The sequence below is a fragment of the Gadus morhua genome, chromosome 17 (genome assembly GCF_902167405.1).
Source record: "Gadus morhua chromosome 17, gadMor3.0, whole genome shotgun sequence".
Classification (NCBI taxonomy): domain Eukaryota; kingdom Metazoa; phylum Chordata; class Actinopteri; order Gadiformes; family Gadidae; genus Gadus; species Gadus morhua.
The window spans coordinates 14,874,579-14,885,099 of record NC_044064.1 but is presented as its reverse complement, the minus strand read 5'-3'; the positions used below and the strand labels follow the sequence as shown (position 1 = coordinate 14,885,099).

General features: G+C 46.0%; 1 long non-coding RNA gene across 1 annotated transcript; it reads right to left on the bottom strand.

Moving 5' to 3' along the window:
* Positions 1-5,380: 5,380 nt before the first annotated feature.
* LOC115530024 (uncharacterized) lies at positions 5,381-10,296 on the bottom strand. Its single transcript, XR_003973685.1, has 3 exons — positions 7,743-10,296; positions 5,754-5,859; positions 5,381-5,621 (listed from the first exon to the last, which is right to left on the bottom strand). It is a non-coding gene; the product is annotated as an uncharacterized LOC115530024 (long non-coding RNA).
* Between the last annotated feature and the right edge of the window lie 225 nt (positions 10,297-10,521).

Sequence of the window (10,521 nt, the reverse complement as noted above, 5' to 3'; positions counted from 1 at the left end):
ATCGCTACCTCCAACTGTCTAGAGGGAAAATGGTCCCTCTCGATCGTCCTCCGACTTTAGCTCTCCTTGCTATCTCTCTCGTTCCCTCTCACACAAACGCACATTCACACTGACTTCACACACGGCTCCTCTCATTCTGTCTCTCTCTCTCACGCGCATACACACACTGTCTCTCTGGTCGTGAAGGTGGGGGTGAGAGGTCTCTGCTATCCCTAGTCTGCGTCAGTTCAGGTGTCTGTCCGTCAGTCCCCGCATATGCAATGAATATATGGCCAAGAAATCGTTGTGCTTCTTCGGGCACCTCAGATTCACTTATCAAGGGCGGCGAGCCTTAGGCCTCGAGGGTGTTCTTTCACCACGCAACGAGCCTAGTTTATGTTATTCTCATTTACCTTTTTCCTCTGGGTGCCACTCATGCCCCAGGCATACCGTTTCCTCTGCAAAGGGACTCTAACCCTGATAAAGGACTCTAACCTTCTTACCACATAGAATTATTTAATACACAAACAAAGAAGGGGACTCTAACCCTCTTAAAGGCATATTGTACGATTTTCAGTGATATGCACTTTTTAATATGTTGTTGAAATTGGTTTTTACATCCTGACAGCAATAAATAACTTATGGGCAATGAAAAAGAAGCGAAAAAAAAACGAATTCTGTATCTGCTATAAACCTGTTAAAATGCTTACCAATCGGAGCCATTGTACCCGAATATAAAGAACCAATCACAAGCCTGCGCGTTCTCTCCTCTCTGTGTACGAGCCTGAGCCGGCCTGAGCGCGTTCACGGAGGGCAAAGAAAGCGTTGTTGTCATAGTAGTTCATGACAGTGGACTAGACCTAGTGAGCCTACAACGTTAACACGATGGAAGAAAAAAAACAGAAGTTACCACTGCCACCGTTACTTGCCCCGGTTCATCCTTTTAAAAAGGCAAGAAAAAGAAAGACAGAAAATGAAAAGGCAGCAACAAAAAAAAAGTAAGAGAATGCTCGAGGAAAAACGAGAATAAATATTGGATTCGCTTTTCAGCGATGGCGACAGCTGAGGGAGTTGAATGGCCTGAAAAGTGACGCAATGGTTGCCGTTGAAGTAAGCCGTAAGCAGCATTAGCGCTCGTGCACGGCTCTGTGTCGAGGGGTTGGGGCAGTCGTGAAGGGTGGGGGAGGAGTTAAACGGAACTCCGAAGAGAAGCTAATTTCAAATCATGCTAGCTCTCTCACATCGTACAGTATAGCTTTAAGACACCGGTGGGGACCCTAACCCTCTTTAAGACGCCGGTGGGGACTCTAACCCTCTTAAGACACCGGTGGGGACCCTAACCCTCTTTAAAACGCCGGTGGGGACCCTAACCCTCTTTAAAACGCCGGTGGGGACCCTAGCCCTCTTTAAAACGCCGGTGCGGACCCTAACCCTCTTTAAGACGCCGGTGGGGACTCTAACCCTCTTAAGACGCCGGTGGGGACCCTAACCCTCTTTTAAAACGCCGGTGGGGACCCTAACCCTCTTTAAAACGCCTTTGGGGACCCTAACCCTCTTTAAGACGTCGGTGGGGACCCTAACCCTCATTAAAACGCCGGTGGGGACCCTAACCCTCTTTAAAACGCCGGTGGGGACCCTAACCCTCTTTAAGACGCCGGTGGGGACTCTAACCTTCTTAAGACGCCGTTGGGGACCCTAACCCTCTTTTAAAACGCCGGTGGGGACCCTAACCCTCTTTAAAACGCCTGTGGGGACCCTAACCCTCTTTAAGACGCCGGTGGGGACCCTAACCCTCTTTAAAACGCCGGTGGGGACCCTAACCCTCTTTAAGACGCCGGTGGGGACTCTAACCCTCTTAAGACGCCGGTGGGGACCCTAACCCTCTTTAAGACACCGGTGGGGACCCTAACCCTCTTTAAAACGGCGGTGGGGACCCTAACCCTCTTTAAGACGCCGGTGGGGACTCTAACCCTCTTAAGACGCCGGTGGGGACCCTAACCCTCCTTTAAAACGCCGGTGGGGACCCTAACCCTCTTTAAAACGCCGGTGGGGACCCTAACCCTCTTTAAGACGCCGGTGGGGACTCTAACCCTCTTAAGACGCCGGTGGGGACCCTAACCCTCTTTAAAACGCCGGTGGGGACCCTAACCCTCTTTAAGATGCCGGTGGGGACTCTAACCCTCTTAAGACGCCGGTGGGGACCCTAACCCTCTTTAAAACGACGGTGGGGACCCTAGCCCTCTTTAAAACGCCTGTGGGGACCCCAACCCTCTTTAAAACGCCGGTGGGGACCCTAACCCTCTTTAAAACGCCGGTGGGGACCCTAACCCTCTTTAAAACACAGGTGTATTTATTACACATCCATTACTTGGCCATCGGTAGTCTTGTATCACTATGCCCGATTCTTATAGGCCCTATGGTCTCGTGGGTATTCCTTCACCATGCAACGAGCCGATATTCGATGTGTCACGCGTTCAGGGTCAATCGGGTTTATGGGGAAATGCTGGGATACAGTCCTATTCGTCCCCACGAGATATCCCGTAGCGAACCGCTCTCACAGTCTCACCTCCTAATGTGGTTCCTATATAACTATGCAGAGTTTGGATTTTATCAACAGGTTCTGCCTACCTTTTGTTGGGCGCGCGCGAGGTGAGACTGCAGGAATCGGTCCGGTGCTCCGGGGTCCCGAGGTCGTGCCGCTCTCCGTCTCTCGTTTCCCTGTTGCGGTTCAATTCAACGAAAGATCACGTCGGTGTCACCAAATTGAGGGGAAAAACGGTCTGTCTAGTTACTGGACCAGATGAAATGAGACGGAGAGGTAATAAAGTCTGTCGGCACGAGGACCTTGGATTTATTAAGTATAGTGGCAACGGTTATACAGAGTCATAAAGCGTGAGAGATCGAATATGTCTAAGTCCCTAATCAGCGCTGATGGTTCGTCCAGAGCTTCGCCTCTGTGGAAGGTCTGCTTCAGAAGAAGATGAAGAGCCCCTGGGCCCTATTTTAACGGTCTGAAACGCAAGTGGGAAGCGCAAAGCGCAAGTAGCTTTGTGGGCGGTTCTACGGCGCTATCGCTATTTTGCAGGCGGATAAATGACGCTTGCGCCGCGGCGCAAGTGTCAAAAGGGTTGGTCTGAAGCAGCCTAATTACCCGTAGGTGTGGTTTGGGCGTAACGTGCAACAAACCAATGAGAGTGCCAGCTCCCATCCCCTATAAGAGCCATGAGCGCATTTGAATCGGACGAGTTGTTTTTTTGACAGCGCGTCTGCAGTCTCCGATGAGACAGATGCACATGAATTTGCAAATGGCTTAGTTTATTGCCAAATAATATGGCCTAATTCACACATGGAATAAGGGGTTTTCTTCCACAACTTCAGAAATACTGAGTCCTCAAATAAATTTCGGCAAAGAAAACGTATGATAGGCTATAACATAGGCCTATGATATGCGGTAACTGTGGTTCTATTTAATGATATACGCAATACATTATAAACATTGTTTCTTATCAGTATTGTATGCTATCCTAATATGCATGTGTCCCCGCGGTAATAGACATTGCCATTGATTGTATTATGCGTTACGTGTTTAGTTTGCCCAAGTGAAGGAGTTCAAGTACCTCGGGGTCTTGTTCGCGAGTGAGGGAACTATGGAGCGTGAGATTGGCCGGAGAATCGGAGTAGCGGGGGCGGTATTGCGTTCGCTTTACCGCACCGTTGTTACGAAAAGAGAGCTGAGCCGCAAGGCAAAGCTCTCGATCTACCGGTCGATCTTCGTTCCTATCCTCACGACCTCACCTATGGTCATGAGGGTTGGGTGATGACCGAAAGGACGAGATCGCGGGTAAAAGCGGCCGAGATGAGTTTTCTCAGAAGGGTGGCTGGCGTCTCCCTTAGGGATAGGGTGAGAAGCTCAGCCATCCGTGAGGAACTCGGATTAGAGCCGCTGCTCCTTTACTTAGAAAGGAGTCAGCTGAGGTGGTTCGGGCATCTGGTAACGATGCCCACTGGGCGCCTTCCTTGGGAGGTGTTTCAGGCACGTACAGTGGGGAGGAGAACTCGGGGAAGACCCAGGACTAGGTGGAGAGATTATATCTCAACACTGGCTTGGGAACGCCTCGGGATCCCCCCGTCAGAGCTGGTCAATGTGGCCCGGGAAAGGGAAGTCTGGGGCCCCCTGCTTGAGCTGCTCCCCCCGCGACCCGACCCCGGATAAGCGGGCGAAGATGAGATGATGATGAGAGTGTTTAGTTTGCGTGTGTTTAAACAGAGCACACACGCGCGCCCGCATTCATTCATTCTTTTTAACACTCACTCGCGGTAAAACAATGTTTTTCACGATCAAATAGGCCTACTCATCAATCCTAAAAGTTATGGGCATGTTGGCCTACACGATGTCTGTGTCAAGAAAATATGTGTTTGCTGTACGGTGTTTGCAGATGCATTGATTTAAAAGTAGGCTACAACTTATTACCACTGCATCAGCTGTTCTTTCCCAAATAATTTACCAAGAATGTGCGGTTAGGTAGATGAGAGAAGCAAAGTGTATGCGCGAGGTGCACAAGCAATCCGTATGCATCGCATGCGCATGTAGGCATGCGCCCTTAAAATAGCGTCTGAACAACACGCCACTGACTTTAAACCAGGTATTTCCTGGTCAGTAGCGCAATGGTTTTCAGAAACGTCAAAATACCGTTTGCGCCAGAACACGCCTCCTCCTTCCGCCGAACCGTCCCTTGGGGCGCAAGATCATTCCCTAATTTACCGGCGAGTGGCGCAGGTGGCAAAAGAGCGCTCTGCGCCAGTTGTAAACTAGCAACGACACATGCGCCAGTGACTAAGTCACTTGCGCCGGATGCAAGATAGGGCCCCCTGTGTGATACAGTCTTATGCTGTATCCTCCTCTTGATGAGGTGTGTGCGTTTGAGATGTGTGTGGTTCTGTGTGTTTTTGCTTGACCTTGGCTCTCAGGCCCTGGTATGTGCATGTGTATCTTCTTGTGTTCCTCCTAACGGGAGAGATCTCAAAATGTCTCCTGTGTGATAAATTAAAACGGGGGAGCGCCCCCCCGAAGTGTCCCCTGTGTGATAATTTAATGTGGCTCTCAGGCCCTGGTATGGGCAGGTGTATCTCTTGGTTCCTCCTAACGGGGGAGAGCTCTCAAAATGTCTCCTGTGTGATAAATTAATGTGGCTCTCCCGTTCTTGAGGATGACGGGTGCATTGTCTGAGTGTCTACCATTTGCCTGGATGGGGAAATGGGGCCTTCGGCTCCGGCCTTGACCTGACTATATTATCATGTTTGTGTTATGTGTTCGTTGGGTTAGAGCAAGAGTTGACTATATTGTAATGTGTCTGCCATGTGATGTGCTCATCAGGCTAGGGTAGGAGTTAGCTATATTTGTAATGTACATGTGATGTACTCAGCAGGTTATTTTTCCCAACAACACCGACTCTTGTATAAAAGCAGTGAGACGTTTCATAGCCAGAAGAAGACAAGTGGAGGTTATGAGATCCGATAACGGAACGAACCTGGTAGCTACAGAACACGAGATCCGCCGGGCGATGAAAGAATGGAACCAGTCCCAGATCTCTGAGGCTCACTTGAATCTTCAACCCGCCTGCCGGGTCGCACCACGGTGGTATCTGGGAGCGACAGATAAGAACAGTCTGGAAGATACATACCAACCTTCTGAAGCTCCAGTCACTGGATGATCTGAAAGTCTGAAAACTGTGATGTGTGAAGTAGAAGCAGTGATGAACAGCAGACCCCTTTACCAAGTCATCTGATGATGTGGACGACCTCGAGCCACTGACGCCGAATCATCTTCTCCTGCTCAAGGGAAAACCAGCACTCCCTCCAGGTGTGTTTCTGAAGGAGGATCTATATTCAAAACGAAGATGGAGGCAGGTGCAGTATATCTCTGACATCTGGAAGCGCTGGTCCAGAGAATACTTGCCCCTACTACAAGAAAGGCAGAAATGGCTGGAGAAGAGTTGAAATGCGAAAGAGGGAGACATAGTACTAATCGTGGATGAGAGGGATCAAAGAGGGTCCTGGTTAAAGGGAAAAGTGGAGAAGACAATCCCCGATGCCAAAGGGTTTGTCCGTCGGGTTTCTTGTCAAAACCAAGACCAGCACCAGAGAGACCCATAGATAAGTTGTGTCTCCTGCTCGAGATGGAAGAATCTCATGGACAATAAAGGACATTATTATTTATTATTTATCTATAGTTGCCTATCTTGTGGGCCTCACCTAGATTGGTCAAGGTTGTTTATGTTGTTTTAGACCTATGAAAGAGGACAGAAGGGAATTAGAATATACAAATTGATTCTTTAGCTTTAGTTAGGTAGCCTAATTGTCATCCCCATGATGGGGCAATTAGGGGCCGGAAATGTTAGGGCCATTTTGCCATATTGTAATTTAGTTTTTGCATAGTTTTGCATTTTAGTTTAATAACTGTTTAGTAAACTTGCTGTCATTGCTTAGAATTTTTAGAGATCCATAGGATATATTAGTTGCTTTAGAGCGCGCTGTTATGCCATAGGGATTCGCGCATTTAGGGAGAATAAAACTGTGTGCATTTGTATAATTTGTTTCATTCAGTAAAGACGGAGCGAACACACTGTTTTTCTACCGTCGTTTCAACACAGTAAACACGCGTAGACCTCGTTTTTTCTGTCATAGAGTGGTTAAGTGACTGAATATGTTTAGAGATATTTACTAGGGCTGTCAGTTAAACGCGTTATTAACGGTGTTAACGCAATCCAATTTAAAAAAAAAATTTTTTTTTTTTCTTTGGCTCAAAACAAAGAAGCAGCAGCCTGACTGCTAAGTTCAAGGCAGTATGTTTGTATGTTCATCGTTTAATTGCACTATAGGCTTTTTTTGTATCTTCCTGTATTGATCAGTATATGCCAATGTTGTTATCAATAAAAAAACATTTGCACAAGGCAAGCCGATGCACTTCTCCATGTTGATAAGAGCATTCAAATTAGAACAATTAATGGGACAAAGAAATCAAGGGATATTTAGCATAGAAAAAATATTTAATAATAAAAATAATCGCGATTAAATATTTTAATCGCTTGACAGCCCTAATATTTACTGATCACAACAATGGAGCTTTAGCCACTACATGCCCATATGGGGGGCACGCGCCTGGCCCAGGCCTATACAGAATGCAATTCGGCAAAACAAACAAAACAAATTAATATAGCTTATGAGAAGTCATCAAGCAAGCTATCAGGCCTTCATTTATAGAGGAACTTGGCCTAACCATCTTTCATGTGTGCAAAAAATTCAACGACTCTGTTAAAATCAGGTTTTTGAAAAAAATTCTCAACAACAACTCTGTTGAAATCAGGTATTCCCCCCCCCCCCCCCCCCCTCAACAATGGCTCCGACCACCCCCCCCCCCCCCCGTCCCCCCCCCCCGTCAACAATCGCTCCGAACCCCCCCCCTTGAATTGCGCACAAATAGAAGGCACTGAATCACTAACTTTTGAAATTAAGCTGACAACGTGTTCTACGATCCTTTGAGTATGCACCACATCAATGTTACTCCTCTAAAGCTGTGCAAAGAGCGTATATACACAGGACAGTATGGTATGGAACAGCTCATGGTAAAAAATGAATTCTTGGTCCCCCATCATTCGGCAGTAGCCCTTTGCGTCTCTGAATGAGATTGCATTAAATTCTGGAGATACTCAAATAGTATTAAAGCATTCCAGCAAGAGATCCTAATTCTCATACACTGTACTGACTGCACGACTATGAAAGTTCCAGCGTGTCTGCGGTGCCCGTGGCTACCTCCTTGCTACAATGCAGTCCAAAGTGGCAGTTCTCTTTGGGGAACGTGAAAAAAAGAAGAAAAGCCGCTGATGTCGGAGAAAAAGCCACGCACTGGCGTAATTGAGGAAACGGCCTGTTGCATAACCAAATTCAGTTGGTGTGTGTAACCTATAAATTGGGCATTGGGATAAATGTCTTGAAACTTCCTCCTCACTCCACCTGTTTCTCCTCGCATCACACTTGCTTCATCATATGTGCCATCAGTCTGTCTCTGTCCACCTCATTCTCCGCTGAACAAACGACACCCAACTGTTGCGGAAGTACATTAGAGATGGCCTCTGCGGTCGTGCCTCCATCAATTTGTTTGAAAACTAAAGAATCTCTCCTGCAATGTGTTGGCTTCGTCTATATAACTAGACGCATAAACGATTTGGCAATGGGTTCAAACATCAGTCATTTCATCGGCCTGCACTGCCAGGAATTCTGTGTTTTTCAGATCCTGTATAATGCGTCCAAGGGTGTAGCCATGGTATCAACATTGGGGGGGGGACAAATGTTTTGAACATACATTCATCTGGGGCACTCTGAGAGCAAAATCTCAATACCTAGCACCTCATTTTGAAGTCTTTTTTAGCGATGGATGTTTAAAACACTTTAATATGTGATGTGACCAAGCAGTCTGGGAGTGTGGAAGACTTGAAATTAGGAAAAAGTTGACACACATATAATTCAGAGCTCTGTTTTCCTTTACTTTTTAAATTAAATAAAACATTTTGTGCTACTCAATATTTCAACCAATCCAGTCATTTTTTTCACAATATATTCAATGACGTTTTGGCTTTTTTACAACACACACACACAAAGAAACACCTGCATCATCACAACAAGGACACAAAATCCAGCAAGTTCTTATTTCCATAATATTTTTTATTGCATACCCATCACATTTGCCAATGTTGAGTAAAACCCACCCAAGTGCATCAATCTCATGGACCTACTCAGAAAACATAGAATTTCTGATATTTATGTATCAGAAATTATATATCTGTAATAGACTGAATTAGTGTTGCACTCATTTATATCCTGCACCCCGGAACCTTTGTGCTTATACCTGTGTACCCCGCTGTGTTGTTGTAGTGATTGCTCTGCACCTGAATGTCTCTCGTATACTTTGGCTGTTCTGCTGTGAGCATGGTTTCAGTAAAGACGTTAATCTGAGTTACAAGTGTGCGTGCATTATTGCCCTCGGGTTACCACATTTTCAACCACTTGTTTAATAAGTACATAGAGGAGTTTCATGAGAGAGCGCACTGAGCTAATTTAAGTGACTGAATATGTTTAGAGATATATACTGATCACAACAATGGAGCTTTAGCCAATACATGCCCGTATGGACGGCACGCGCCTGGCCCAGGCCTATACAGAACGCAATTCGGCAAAATCAAACAAATGAATATAGCTTATGAGAAGTCATCAAGCAAGCTATCAGAGCTTCATTTATAGAGGAACTTTGCCTAACGATCTTTCATGTGTGAAAATTTCTCAATAACAACTCTATTAAAATCAGGTATTTAAAAAAAATTCTCAAAAACAACTCTGTTGAAATCAGGTATTTCTAATTACATTTCTCAACAGCAACTCTGTTGAAATCAGGTATGAAATCAGGTATACAATTTAAATACCTGCTGAAAAAAAAAAGGCTTCAATGCCTTAACAATTCTATAGAATATCCAAATAATTTTTTTTGCAGGGTTTGCAGAAGTGGTTTGCTCAACATTGGATAGGCATCAACTGCCTTTCAGAGAGCTGCTGTGGGGAACTCTTCTGTGTATACAGCAAAACGCTCACGGTCAAACAGTACAGCGGCAGCCAATTGTCCAGCAAATGTAAATATATCCTTTGCATTGGCAATTACAGTGTCAAACACTTCATACCCAATTTACTGCAAGTTTGGAGCGCCACCACGTCGAGGCGCGTCAGGACTGAATTGCGCACAAATAGAAGGCCCTGAACCAATAACTTTTGAAATTAAGCTGACAACGTGTTCTACGATCCTTTGAGTATGCACCACATCAATGTTACTCCTCTTAAGCTGTGCAAATAGCGTATATACACGGGACAGTATGGTATGGAACAGCTCATGGTAAAAAAGGAATTCTTTGTCCCCCATCATTCGGCAGTAGCCCTTTGCGTCTCTGAATGAGATTGCATCAAATTCTGGAGATACTCAAATAGTATTAAAGCATTCCAGCAAGAGATCCTAATTCTCATACACTGTACTTACTGCACGACTATGAAAGTTCCAGCGTGTCTGCGGTGCCCGTGGCTACCTCCTTGCTACAATGCAGTCCAAAGTGGCAGTTCTCTTTGGGGAACGTGAAAAAAAGAAGAAAAGCCGCTGATGTCGGAGAAAAAGCCACGCACTGGCCTAATTGAGGAAACGGCCTGTTGCATAACCAAATTCAGTTGGTGTGTGTAACCTATAAATTGGGCATTGGGATAAATGTCTTGAAACTTCCTCCTCACTCCACCTGTTGCTCCTCGCACCACACTTGCTTCATCATATGTGCCATCAGTCTGTCTCTGTCCACCTCATTCTCCGCTGAACAAACGACACCCAACTGTTGCAGAAGTACATTAGAGATGGCCTCTGCGGTCGTGCCTCCATCAATTAGTTTGAAAACTAAAGAATCCCTCCTGCAATGTGTTGGCTTCGTCTATATAACTAGACGCATAAACGATTTGGCAATG